A 15,126-nucleotide genomic window follows, 5' to 3' on the forward strand; every position below is an offset into this window, starting at 1 on the left:
TTGGTGGTACAAATTAGTACAAAATAAGTACTAAATATTCCACTAAGTCCGATATGATTCTGCTGATTTGGTCCTGCCAGCTTAAGAGAGGTTTTTAAGTGTTTCATTTGAAATTTACTTTAAATAAAAAATAAGGAAATTTAAATGAACAAAGAGAGAAACAAGTTCACTTAAATACCAGTCTTTTTCACAGTATTGTTCTATTTTCTAATTTTCAAGTGTATGTATGATATTGACTTGGACATGAAAGAATGTCGAGTGTGACTGGACAAAGCTCTCCTGAGATAAAAACTGATGTCGAGTCACGGTCGACATAGGAGTGCAAAGGGTTAAACAAAGTTTGTACGTCACAGAACTTTGAAGTTCTATCGACGTAACATTTGGTAAGTACTTTTCAACGAGCACCGAAATAATCCGATTTCAGAATCGGTAATGTAGCAGTAGGAATAAAAAAAAGATCCAGCAGTTAAAAATAGTAAAATCTACTTGGGCAGCAGTGACCCCCTTTTTCCACGAAGCACATATGTTTCTTCCAGGAGGTGATTCCTTAACCGACATATCAGATATCTTCCATTTCTTTCCACGATATCGACGATCGTGAGATTAACATCGCAAACAGCGGAGCGTGGCGGAGGCGATTATCTTTACAACGATTTCAACGTGACCCGGTTCGGCTGGCTTATTGTGCGTCGCAGGTTGCATGATTCACACTCTGGTTCATCGAGGTGTTCAGATATTTTTCGCGGAGGTCATATTTTTTATCGCCACGCACATCGATTCAGATTTCAAGGAAATTCAGAGTTCAGCTGGTTTTGTTGTCCAAAGAGCTCAAAGCGGCTTTAATTCGGTTCTATTGTCGGCATCGACCGCGCACTTTCGTCGATCGCGTAAATTTCTCGGCCGGGCCACGAATTCGAGAATAGACGTTCAACTCCGGTCTAAATTTGCATGACCTAATGAGGGGCCATTGATCTCCATCGTCGAAAGTAAATTTCCTCGAACCGTTGCTTCGAAACCCGTTACGTGTTTTGGTGTCTGCGTTACTCAATGCACTGATACGTAAATCGAAAACACGAGTAATGGCTCGAACGCTCGCTGGTCGTACCTTTAAACCTGGGAACGTCGTTTCCTCGTTCTAGTTCTCGGAATTGTGAGGAGCGATCGATTGGCGGAAACGGTAAGACACGAAGATTACGACTGTGTATATTTTAAATACATATGGAATGAAATACAGTGATTTACGAAAGTATTTGAACACTTAGTACGAAATACTTTATTAATTATAATAGGTATATTATATAACATTTACTGAAATATTATTAACACTGTAAGGAGGTACGACTCTGCGGATTATATGGCTAAAGTTTCAAATAAATCGAAATATCTAAACAATAGATTTGAATTATTTCTTGTAAACATACGGATTGCTGAAGCCACAAAAGTATTTGAACAGATAATTTTTAAATCTTTAATATTGAGTAGGTCCGCCTTTGGCACGAATAACATCCTGTAAGATCCTGTGGCCCAGATCAGAACTGAGCCACCCCATGTTTCACCGTAGCATATAAGTTCTTTGGTTCCATCTCTGTATTTGCTTGTCTCCAAACAAAATTGCGTCCGTCTGATCCAAAGACGTTAAATTTTGATTCATCTGAAAATATCACTTTATTCCAGAATACATTATTTTTATTAATAAATTCTTTGGCGAACTCCAATCTTTTCTTTTTATTAGTATCACTAATATATGACTTCTTTCTAGGAACCCTGGCATGATATACATTTTCACGTAGCACTCTTCTGCATAATTCTGGACTTTATAACTACTGTTGCAAGTTTTGTAGCGGAAAGCTTTGGATTTTTTTTATTTTGCGGAGCAAAGCTCTTTCTTTCCTTTCGATTAATTTCCTTGGTCGGCCTGACCGGTATTTATTTTGTAATGTTACTTCGGATTTCAATTTTTTAATAATATAATGTATCGTAGATCTACTTATATTTAATAATTTACTTATTTCACCATACGTTTTTCCTTCTTTTCGCCACTCGACAATTAATTTTCTATCACTTTCAGGAATACAGTTGTTTTTGGACACATAATCATTATCGTACTATTTCACAATGGATACTAGACTCAGACTGACAAATATATGTACGATGATGACTAACGACAATCAATGTTTACATTTATTGACCGAAAAACTGAGTTTTTATTAATTCTTGAAACTCATTCTTGTGTGTTCAAATACTTTTGTGGCTTCAGCAATCTCTATGTTTACAAGAAATAAGTCAAATTTATAGTTTACATATTTCAATTTGTTTGAAACTTTACCTATATAATCTACATAATCTATATATCGTACCTCCTTACAGTGTTAATAATATTTCAGTAAATGTTATATAATATACCTATTATAATTAATAAAATATTTCGTACTAAGTGTTCAAATACTTTCGTGAGTCACTGTATGTGTCTTTGAGAATCTAATAACTTGCAAAAATACTGCAAATGTGAATAATATATGAATATTATTTTCTTTCTGATTCCAGACATTACATTAGGTTGGCCAAAAAGTTCGTTCGGTTAGTGGTCATGGTTGTCTCTCTGCAATGCAGATAGTTATTAATCCAGTCACTGGCAACTACGAAATGTCTCGTAGTTCAAATTGATTACAATTACTCAAGGGGTAAGTTTATAACCTTTTGAGTCGCGAATTATTGTCAAAGAAGATCGTAAATTTTTTTTAAATTGAATATCACTTTTTATTATCAAAATAATAACCTAGATTACACATCTGTATTAAATTTTGGCACCCAAAGCAAATCGCTTTAAATTTGTCTCGCGGTGAATGGGTCAACTTGATGAGGACCTTTACAAACGCAGAAACATGAATTTACCCCGAAAGATGGTTAAAGATCATAGAAAAAAAATGAACAATATTATAATTATAAGAATAATCGTTGTTTATTTGTGCATTCAAATCCGACCAAACTTCATGGGCAACCTAATAAAATTATCTTTGATTATAAATTGTAAATAAATTATAAAAATTGTTTCGTGTTTTATTCAATCCATGGCCTAGTTGAATGCTTTGGTATTCAATTGTAAAGAACGTAACGTTTTCAAAGACCAGTTAATTGACCAATCGCGGTATAAATGAGGTACAAATAGTCTTTAGATTTGGTGTTAATAAACTTCCTTTCTCTCTATCATCTCTACTAAAGAAAAGAGACTAGGATAAATTTTGTCTTCCTCGCGCATTTTCAGCGATTAATGACTCGGAGGGTCGCGGAACGGCGTTTCATCATTCTCTATTTTCGTCTTATTTCGGACTGAAGAATTAGCTCCTAGGAGGGTGCCCACCTGGAGTTAAATCCCCTGTATAATTCACGACTGCCGACTCGAGGAGATAGCTGCCGGCGAGCAGCATTAATTGTCGCGAATAACGATGAATAAGAGGGAGACGCCCACTCGGTTCTCTAGGTCAGCAGGGTGATGCTTGGAGCGAAAAAGGCGAGATAAACGGGCCGAGAGAACGACTCGCGTGGGTGGTTTCCGCGCGTGTCGGACGACTTAACGGTCAGGTTCTGCACGAGGAAAGAACTTTCGGCACGCTGCTAATGGATTAGATTCCTCTTTTTCTCTTTTTTCACGGATTATTCCCGCTATCTCACAGATACACGCGCGTCCCTAATGCCGTGTAAACGCGAAGAAATGAAATCCTCATCGTTCAACGAAAAAATAATTTTGTTCTGTTTAAAAAAAATGTCAGGTCTGAAGAGGTGCGTATTAGTGAACACCAAACACGCTTTTCTTGCTATTACAATTTCCTTCGATCGTTACGAGGGCATTCCCTCCGCGCGTTGGAAGAAAGCAGCGCACGTTCGCGCATTTTTAATTGGCCCCCGTCGCTGGTCGCGATTAATTGTTTCAGCGGTCGCATCAGCAGTCTACATCTCGTTCCGTGACAGCGACTTAATTGGCCAGCACCATTAAAATTCTCTCGATGACTAATCTGCCAGCCGCATTCCTTTTCGCAATACGCACAAAGACGAGGACCGAAAACGGTAGCGGAATAATTCTCCGCTCGCGATGCATGCGTTACCAAATCGGTAACCGGGATCTTAGAACTTACTTAGACAAACGAACTTTGATTGGCCCTTAATTTTGGGCTGAATTAATCACAACGTTGATTGGAATTAAGTTGGACCGTAATGTATGCTTGGCGATTGCTTGGATACTTTAACACTCTATGAACCAAATTTTTTTCTTCTGAAAAGGACCTGCGAGGCGTTTACTTTGATATATCAGGTTGATGGTGCTATCAGGATGCTAACCGTCATCGGTATCGTTATTGGTTATCAGAGACGCTTCCTCCTCGAAGCTTCCGACAATTTTTGAGCGAAAGAAGAGCCTGAGTGATTGTTTATTTCAGTCCACGAGCCCCAAGTTAGCGACCTCACGGAACTGTGTCGCGTATGAGCGGATCACGCTCCACAAATCGCAGGAATGACACAACAAACGTGCGCGCGCGCGAATCGCTACGGGTTAAGAATTAATTTGCCTCGCAGTAGGGTTGCGAGTCCCATCGGGAAAGCCTGTCAGGCAGCGAGACGTTGCTTGACGAGCGCGTAATGATAATTAATCGTTTCTCCCGCCGACGTGCGTGTACTAGATCGAATCGCCGTGCTCGAATGCCCGTGCATGCACTCGCCAGAAAGTAACGTGAGACTTCGCAGAATGGATGCTTCTGGCTCGTAAAACCCCTATAAAGGTAGGTGTCGACACCTTACGAAATTTCGGAATTAACGACCCCGTTCGCTGGACGCCGAGGCGCGATAATGCTAAACGTTTCCACGAAAATTCGAGCACCGTGGCTCGGTCGAGTTGCTCGGTATTCCGTGACCGCGAGCCCACTTCGACGGTTACCAAATCGGTTGCTGGAAACTCGACGCGAAACGATCGTCGACGATTTTCCATTCTTCGAGCCGCGAACTGCTCGAATCTCCACTTTTCGATAATCCTTTCAGACCAGAATTATTTTTTTTTCTCAAACTAATGTAATTTAATTTTTGGAATTAACTTGGACTAATATTAGTATGGAAAAAATCAAAAAAAATCCTGATAGTATAATTTTCGAGGAAACTGGTCTTTCTTCATGCGCACAAATTAGAACATTCGTTCTAATAGCGTCGGTAATTTAAAAATTTTGCGGTCTCGATAGTGGACGCCAGGTCTGAAAGAGTGAATTCGTAGGACTATAGAATATATTCACAAATTGAAGAATATTCTAATTTTAAAGAATAAACCAGAAGGATCCTCGAAACTATTTCGGGGGTAATTTATGTCCGAATTGGTGTTCGTGTTGTTACGTCAGAAACTTGCAAACAGAGGCAGATTTGATCGATTATACCGTGTTTTTTGAAACTTGGAATTTGCATTCAATTTTGTGTTCCAAGAGTTTATTAATGTCGCGAGTTGTCGATGATGAACCTTGTTCTGCAAGGTTCACAACATCGCCACACTTTACATCGAGGAAGCAAAGGATTTGCATTAAAAGATCGTTTAACTGGCCAAACAGTTAATACGGAATAGCGTTTAAGAGTTTTTCCACGTTACATGCGAGGCAATTAGTGGAAAACGACCAGGATTATCGCAAAATAATTCATGAATTTTTCAACACGATAACGATTCTCCTCGCACCTCGGCACTTGAATACATTTTCACACAAGTGTATCGTGATCAATGGAAATTGCGTAGCAAGTAAAAAGTCAGGAGCTTATTAACCGCTTGTGAGCTATTTACAAAAATTCCGATAAGCGGATACCACCACTGTTAATAGTAGTATTTTGTAATATATTAAAAATGTTTATCAAGTCAACCGAGACAATCAGAAACAGCACACCAACCTAACATAAAGGCTTGAGTCTTTATATAATATAAGTAATGTAACAAATTCTTAAGTCCTCTGAGATTTAGCTTATAATCTCCAAATTGTATTGTTGTTACAGCACGACAATTTTGATTCCAAAGAATAAAATTCATCCTCTTCCCGGAAAGATTTGACGATATCGTTTCTTTCGATTTTTTTCTGCAGATCTTCACGCGTACGAGCCACGCGAAACGATAAGTGTATCGCGAGCGAAGCACGTTCCGCGTAGAAAACAAACGCGAATAAGCAAACGTAACGAAAATAATAGTACATTCCAGCGAGCTCGATATGACGAGCGTACCGTTGACACGCAAAAGGAATTAGAATACAGAAGTATACCGTTACGATAATGGAGAAAGTAGAGACACCCACTTGTCGAGACTTCGCCATTCTCCATACGTCACTGCGTACAGAATTAGCATAATTAACGTAATTTGGAGGAAAATGGGACGAGTCGGGCTAAAAATAAAAGCTCATGTTCTGGGTAAAGAGAGAACGCTCAAAAATATTATTGTGAATGGTTATTATGTCCATGGTTATTTGACCCAAACGAAACACAAGGCCAATAATCGAGTCATTGATTTCAAAAATGAAGCAAATCCACTGGCACATACGAAAAAAATGATTTCTTTTCAGTTAGCACGAATAACTATTATTGCACATTAAATTTACATAACATGAGATCCCATAAATCTATTCAAATGCAAACCATCTAGCAATAATATAAAGGGAACTTGTTCCACTTTCAAAATCAACAGCTCAATATAGTGCTCTAACTCTTATCAACCGCCCATTAGTGTCTCTATATAAAACAGACGAAATCGATCCAATCAGACGCACACGATAACCCCGCTCAAGCGACGAGAGCCAGCCACTGAATAAACTGCAATCGGAATAATAAAATTTTCGTGTCCCAATCTAAACCGACGCGATAAAGCAATTTCCAAAATCCACACATGTAAATGGAAAAGTACCGCGGCTATAGACGGTGCAAAAAGAATACATACAGTCTAGTGCAATTTATGGAAAAAAAAAGAACGATTTCGCGCGGCATTTGCAGTAGGCTAATTGAATATGTAATTTCAAACGCAACTCGGAGCACACGACGCAGCATTGTATTACAATTTAATGAATGCCATCGCGCACTTGCACGGCAGACCGGTAAAGGCGACCGAAACGAAGGAAACTTGGGATTAGCATGAACGTTTGGTTCGGCTGGCTCACCTTCCTCAATGTCTCGTCCGCCTACTTTTTCCACCGAACGGATCCTAAAATGTGCTCGCGCGGGGATACGATATGGAAAGGATGTCAACACCTTCGCGGAATCGAGACACCGAAGGATACGAAAAATCGTGGGCTCCTCGAACTTTCGACTGACATCATCAAAAAATCGAAAACACGTGCCGTAATGCCACTTTCCGCGAATCGAAAAGAGAAATTCCTGTTAACTGTTTGGGCTTTAGGTGGATTAAATATTGTGGATTAATATCCTTTGGACTTAGCTTCAATACTACAGTGAGTGTAGAAAGTATTCGTACACCGATCAACTTCCAAAAAAAACTATGTAAAATTGTAATTTATTAACTTTATTTTTTATACACAATGACGTTCTACATATTTTCGGAAATCTGTAGAATAGATAGATTACAAAAAAATATTGTTATTTATGTAAGTTGCGAAATTAACAAGAAAAAAGAATTAATCCATAGAAATGTTGAAGCAATAAGTATTCGTACAACTGATTACTTTTTAAAACTTCATTAAAAAAAAGAAAAAGAAATTTACACTAATTTACAAGTATATTATTACTTCCTTCGTGGGATTTCCTTTTGATTTTATAATTATTGCAACTCTTCTAAGCGTTAAGTTAACTAAATTATTAGTTATTCGAAGTGGGATCTTCTTCAATTCCTCTATTAGAGCCATTTTTAAAAGTACTTTACTGGAAATTTGATGTTTTCTAATTCGTACGGAGCAATAAACTAATGTGTTTACGTTGCAAACTCTACTATAAATGGTTCGTCATAACAATCGTACCAATACTTATTGCTTCTATACTTTTACGCACTCTTCGCATGTTTTTGTTAATTCCACAAATTATATTAACTAGTAAATGTTGTTTGGACTATATCTGTCTTAGAGACTTCCGAGAATATGTAGAATATCATTGATTATACAAAAAGAAGCTAAAAAACTACAATTTCCCCCAAATTTTGGGGGGAAATTGATCGGTGTACGAATACATTCTACATCTACTGTATATTTAAGCTTTGAACTTGATTAAAACTCGTAGAAAGTCTTTATCAAAGCTTTCCTTTAGTTGACAATGCTACGAACTACGCTAAATATTAGATAAGTGAAGACAGAAATTTATGCTAACCGGAACGCATTAGCTCTAAAACTACCAAGCCGTTCAATTTAAGCTATGCACTTGAAACTTCTATGCAATTTTTAAAGACAGTTATTAAAATACAGAAGTAATTTGAATGAAAATTTAGTTTACTTTGCCTCTAATTGCAGCGATATAGTTGCATGTATAATAAATACGCGTCGACCTCGATAATTTTAGTAAGTTGCCGACGCAGTTCTTCTGTGTAGCCTGAGTGTCATTTTTCTTTTAAATCGTATACCTCAAAGAGTACAACGGTATGCAAAGAGGGCGCCTGTGGTACTAATAGAAAACAAGCAACGTTCAACTGAAACGTGTCGCGCGACTCTGAATGCAAGAGGAAATAGAAAATCGATGGAAACAGAGACTAAAAGCAACGGCGTGGTTTTTTCCCCCATTTCTATTGGATGCGTATCGTTCTATTTCTATTGGAGGCAAAGTATGTCGCCAGGCGACCACGCAATGGCGAGCAAGTCGGAAATATCATCGCGGTGGAAAAGGGATTCGCCGGACGGTTGGAATACCCGCGAATCCGTTTCGCTAACGGGTCTTCCATCGACGGGACTTTAATCTTTTAACAAGACTTGCATCTCCGCAGCCGACCTACACTCCGCTATTATCGACGCGTTCTCGATCGAACAGCTTCGCCTTATCACCGAATCGTTTCCATTGAAGACACTCGCCAGGATCGGGTAACTGCGTTCCGATAACGGTACGCTTCAAAGGCGAGCGCGAACGAAAGTCGCGCGTGCCACGCGAGAAATGCCTATCGGGCTGTTATAATTCTTTCAGGGCTGAGGAAACGCGATGTACGCGCAACGAAGAAGAAACTTTTGCATCGCGGAGTCGTCGTAACTCATAGGCGACGTTGGCACGCGGTAAACGAGGCGTGGTGGACATAACAGTTTCCAGACCAGGGGAATAATTTTCATCGAATCCTGGGAGGATAGAAGATAGATAGATAGAACAATTCGAGTGGCACGCGTTCGCGAGATCACGCGGGGCCGAGTATCGATGCATACTCGATAAATCCTCGCTCGACACGCCGAGCTGAGAAGTTTTCGCAACGATCACAACCGGCTGGGATCTCCTGTCGTTACTCATCCCATTATGTTCATCTTTTTGCCCCGGCGAAAGGAGATCATCCCGATGGACGTAACGCTATATTGTTCGGTAAGATGAATACGGTTAGACATAATAACACGAGTGGATTGTTAGTGTTCACGGTGCCAAGACTTTTTGTTTAGTGGATTAATGAAAAGGAGACATACTAATGGCAGAATAGAATCGCTATGATTTGGATAAATTAGCTCAGACCTAATGAGTTTGAAATATAATTTTGAACTTTTGAAACACGATTACTTGAAAAAAAAAATGGTAATTACGAGAGAAAACTCTGATAGGACTAGTGATGAGCTACATTCGGGACAGAGCGTACCGAGAATGCGTGTAAATGTGAGAATGGTTAGAAGATATGTAACCAAGTCCATTTCTTGGTTGAAAAGCTGAAATAAACATATGTCTAATCTAATATCAACATTTGCTGATTTCTCAAGTTGCGTAACCCCTTAATTCCTTATTATCAACGAGATCGAGCATGTCTGTCCATCCCCGGTGATAAATCTCAATCGCAATCATAGGGAGCCTGTTGCCAGACAGATTAGAAATTATTATTGCCCGAGTATGTAGCACGGGTGTGGCTGGGCTAATTTCCAATTAGCAATTAAGGAATGGACAGTCGTAGCGCGACATGGACGGGAGACCGTCAGTCGCATTTATTACGTCGGCAATATCAGTAGGGGCACGCCGAGTCCTTACGACCAATCGATAATGGCGGAATTTACATTTACGCATAATTTTGCACTGAAATCCGTATCGTGCAATTAATGCGACAATCTTGTTGAATCGTGTAACGTCGACGTGTCGATTATATTTTATTAATGAGCCCGCCTCGGAGACGCTAACGTCCTTGATGCTCCGCCATGATAAATAAAGCGCACGAGACAAGCGAGAACTCTTCGTCTCAGAAAACTCCCGATATGCTAAACTTCCATTAAGCGAATCGTGCGCATCCTTCTTTAGAAATTTTGTACTACTATACGATACGTCCTGCGTTTAAAGCAGAATCTACCAAAGTATTAGGTACCAGAAAAAATTCGTGCGGTTTATTCGTTAATTGTAACTATATATCGATTTTCGTGTGGTAATTGGTAACTGTAAGACATGAGTTTGGTTACATTTTAAAGCTTGATCTTTGTAATTGGTATGCATGCTCTGTGGAGTTCAATTGTTTCGTTGTTGCGTAGCTATAGGAACAGTAAACATGGACAGCGAAAGATTAAAAATTCGTGCTTTTATTCTTTACGAATTTAAACTTGGCAGTACAACAGCAAGTGCAGCAAGAGGCACTTGTAGCGCTTGTGGGGAAGGTGTCGTTAGTGAAGGAACCACACAGAAATGGTTTAAAAGGTTCAGAGAAGGAAATGAATCGCTAGATGACGAATCGCGTTCAGGGCGTCCATCTGTCATCGAAGACGAAATATTCATCGAGTATGTAAGTTCAAATCCAAGGAAAAGATGTTCTGATCTACCGCAAGAAAGCGAATTCATTTACTTAATTTTCACAAATGATTGGGCAAATGGATACCGTCGCCGTTTAACGGAAGAGAACAAATACTCCCGGATGAGCATTTGCAATATCCATTTATCGATCGAATTTTAACTTGTGATGAAAAGTGGGTGAAATATGATAATGTACGACGATCACACTACTGGGTTCAGAAATGGTCATATGCAACAGGAACCGAGTCTCCATTCGAAGAAGGTGCTGGTCACTGTTTGGTGGACTACACGAGGTATCGTTCACGTTGATTTTCTTCCACGTGGCAGACTATTACTGTAGATACTTATTGCAAAGAAATTGATGAAGTAATTGATGAAATTGATGATGAATGGTGATTATTTCGTTGAATAAACCTATGATTTAAAACAGATTTGAGTTTTAAATCATAGGTTGAGATTTGTATTTTTCACTGAAAATCCGGACGAACTTTTTCCGGTACCTACTATATCAACTATTCACTTCAGAACCACTCTGCGAACTCTCTGTATCACTACTGCCATGAAAAAAACGTAACAGAACATAGGAAAATACGATTTCGTTAATTTCTAGAATGGAGGAGCCTAATACAGGACTTATAGTATTCATTGCAAATTGTTCAAAGGCCACGAAACAAAATTTTTCCGTATTTTTTAGGGGCACTGTGACTGAAACGCGTTCAACGCAACAATAAAGGTTCCACCGTTTTCCAGGTCTCCGATAAGGGTAAAATAACAAGAAAAACACAAAGCATCGGTCGTTCGCGGCGGTTGGGAGCTTTCGTAACGAGCCTCGAATCGTAATAACGGATTGCTGTCTAGAAATTACCCTCTAACGACAAATCGAATGGAAATCCGCGGCGCCTACGCGATTGTCGCGTAAAACTGGAGAAGGTTGAAATTTCTAGAAAGGTTATCGGGTAAACGAGGGAAGTAGAGGGCTTTACGACCGAGAGAAATAATGTGGAACAGAGCGACAACGCACGCGAGACGATAAATCGCGACTCGACACGAGCGACTGCGTCATTCTTTTTTCTCACGCGGATTCGAACGGCGAACGGGGAGAGATCAATCGCAATCCTGTTTCCGCTTAATCTTCTCGTTCGCAAGCGAAATCACCAATCGACATTCCGTAAATTACTCGCGCTAGAGGTAAAAAATAAAAAAATAAAAAAAGACCGAAAAAACTCAGTATTAAAATGTCAAAGATATAAATCGTACGCGTTTCGGCTCGAACAAGTTGTCCGATCGATTATCTTTCAACTTTAACAGCGAGATTCGCGGCGCGTATCCAGCAATAACCGCAGACTCCATTTTCGTAAACGCCGATAATCGATCGGCACTCTCGTATCAATATTATTCCGACATTCCGGGATCTATGCAGCGTACGGCCGATTTAATACGCGAACGAGGATAAGCAAATGCCCGCAGCAATTACTCACTCAACTTGAACCGTGATCGCTTGTAGATCGATAACAAAGGCCGCTCGTACGCCGATCCACTATTATTATGTTATTATTATAACCTGACTCGCTCGAGCTAAGAAACAAAACCATACTACGGCGGCTGTACAAGGAGATGAGGTAGGGGATAAGTATCTACGCTGTGTATATCATTTGGAGAATTAATTTCCTCGGAATTCGAAGACCATTCATTTTCTAATACCACCACAATTTCGTGCGGAGATAGTTCACCTTTAATCTTCACGTGCTTGCTCGCTTGGTTTTTCAAGTGCATAACTGTCACTTCTTGACACTACTCCTTAATTTTGGCTTAGCTCGCGTTATAGTAACTTTGTACATGACGTCAGTCTTGTCTTTCGTACATGTCTAGCTAGGGTACCCCGGGGTCGCTAAGCCCGTACTGTAGCTGGCATACTCGCATACTACAGCCCCTGAGGGCAATCTTTACCTGGTAGCATCTTTACCGCATCAGTCTGTTTTGTCTCAATTATAACCAAAAAGCAAACAACGAACGAAACTATTGTTTATGATAGGATTTCATTCGTCCAGCATGATTGACGATTAATTGACCTGTTCATTGCACAAATCGATTAACTCCATAAAACAAAAAGCTGAGAATTTTGATGAAGTTCTAATAATGTGAATTGTTTTTTTTTTCTCTTCATAATCTAAATTCGAATACATATTGTAGAATGCGTAAATACAGATGTAGCTTGCATCTAATGGTATATAAAATTAATAAAAAGGCCAAAAAGTAATCATCGGTAATGTTACAATTTTTATGCGACTGGTGGAGTTAATCGATTTGTGCAGTGAACGGGTCAATTATTACATCAAATTGCAATCGATGTCGAACAAGTAATTGCTTACTGAAAATTTTCATCCGCCAGATACGAAATTTGTGAATAGAAGGCACGCTTGGCTGGTCGATCGTCGAATTCCTAGCCGCATTCCACGTTCATTTGTGATTACAAGGTCGTAAGTTGGACAGCGTAGTCGCGACGATGAGTATGCGTATCGAAACGATCGAAGGTATGCACGGTGTGACCATATTAGCAGAATGTTCGTACAGTGTGCTCGCGTGTATATTAACCAATATGCGAGATCACCTCTATCGAGGTCAGAGGCATTGCTTTGACCAGTCGATGCGAGGGTTTGCTATGTTTCCCTCGCAACTAATTATCGACGATCATCCCAACGAACCACATCACTCCAGGAACTCGATTACACGCGCACAATGTCAAGAAAAATCCTTTACCGGCGAACGCTTCCCCAATCGGTGACGTTAATTACGATTTCCCACGAGGGCGAAAACGTATCCGTATTCACTGACGCGAATTGGAAGACTGGTAACACGAGAGACGTGCTCGCGGCGCACAGTCGCGAATAACGGAGCCGCGAAGCTAATAAGCCGGCGCTAATTATGTGCAATTGCGCGAGGTTAATTGTTGCAGTTACAGGTTTACGATTTCGAGAGATTCACCATAGATGGGAGGCTCGTTCGAGAGAACTGAGCTCGAAATCCAGAGAAACGAGACTGTGTCGGCGAAGCCCGATGATTCGAGAACGATTACTTCTACGACTGATTCCAGACGGCGTATATTACGTATACAATTCACGAACGATCGCGTCGGCTTCGAGTCGTAAATTACTCGCAAAGTCGATTAAAACGTCTGACGAGCAGGAAAGCCAAAGCCCCCGCTGCTCCACACCAGCGACCATCAGCGAAACCGAATGGTTTCGCACAATGCCGGACGCATTTGCATAAAAATGTCCCGAACGTCTGCATAATGCTCGATGATTACCTTCCAAGTCCTTGGTAGGTTACGATCGAACAACCAAACACGGGACGAAAGGCTTCGTTTCGATGGTTTTTTCTACTTGTACCACTCGCGGGATTCGGAGTCGTTGAAAAACATAATTCGATAGAAATATTTCAAGGACCTTAACAGATTTAGACCTGGCGTCCACAATTAAAGACACAACATTTTTAAATTGTTTTTATTCAGAAGCTTCTTACTAATATAATTGATTGTGCCCCTCTTCTTGGACTTGTGCCCTTTCACATTCCTCCCAGGACCACTAGGTCCTCATATCTATTTCATCAATATATTTCCTCCTCTAGATACTGTCACTTTAATACTGTTGTCCGTGCCTGTGCTACAGTTAATTGCTTTAGTTCAGACAGCGATATGTTTATTGACTCTATCGACTCTACTAAACATAGGCTACATAACCTTTTTATCGGCAATTCTGCTATTCACCAGCGATAACTTTGTTATGGTTGTTTGTTTGTTTGTAAATTTTTGTTTTTCTTGGCATCTGTCAACTGTCGTTGTTTATAATTGCTATACTGTAATCATTTCATAATGGGCTATGCCCGTATATATTGAAATAATTAAATAAATAAATAAATTACCGATAAATTACCTAAGGGATAGTATAGCTTTCTATTGCTGAAGAAATGTTTAGAATTTAGTTCAGTTGTTTCAGAGATTACCTCCCATATACAAATGTTACCTCTTTAAGATATTAGTAATTAGTAGAGACGAGGTCGCAATGCAAAAGTGTCCCGACGCAACCCTGCCAGGGAACCTCCAGGAAACGAGAGTATCGAGTAATATCGGTGCTGGGTAACCCATCGAGAGCTCTATCCGCAATTCAATCGATCGATCGATCCGAAGAACACACAAGGAGACAGCTAGGAACGCGGTCGGGACCGATTTGTCGAAGCGGTTGTCAATCTCTC

At 39.9% G+C, this 15,126-nt stretch overlaps 1 protein-coding gene across 2 annotated transcripts in view; it reads right to left on the bottom strand.

The window, feature by feature from the left end:
- LOC128892318 (rho GTPase-activating protein 20-like) overlaps positions 1-15,126 on the bottom strand; it is a 223,089-nt gene that overhangs the window by 183,409 nt on the left and 24,554 nt on the right. The gene's annotated exons all lie outside the window — the stretch shown is intronic.

Source organism: Hylaeus anthracinus, unplaced genomic scaffold, assembly GCF_026225885.1.
Source record: "Hylaeus anthracinus isolate JK02 unplaced genomic scaffold, UHH_iyHylAnth1.0_haploid 12002, whole genome shotgun sequence".
Lineage (NCBI taxonomy): Eukaryota > Metazoa > Arthropoda > Insecta > Hymenoptera > Colletidae > Hylaeus > Hylaeus anthracinus.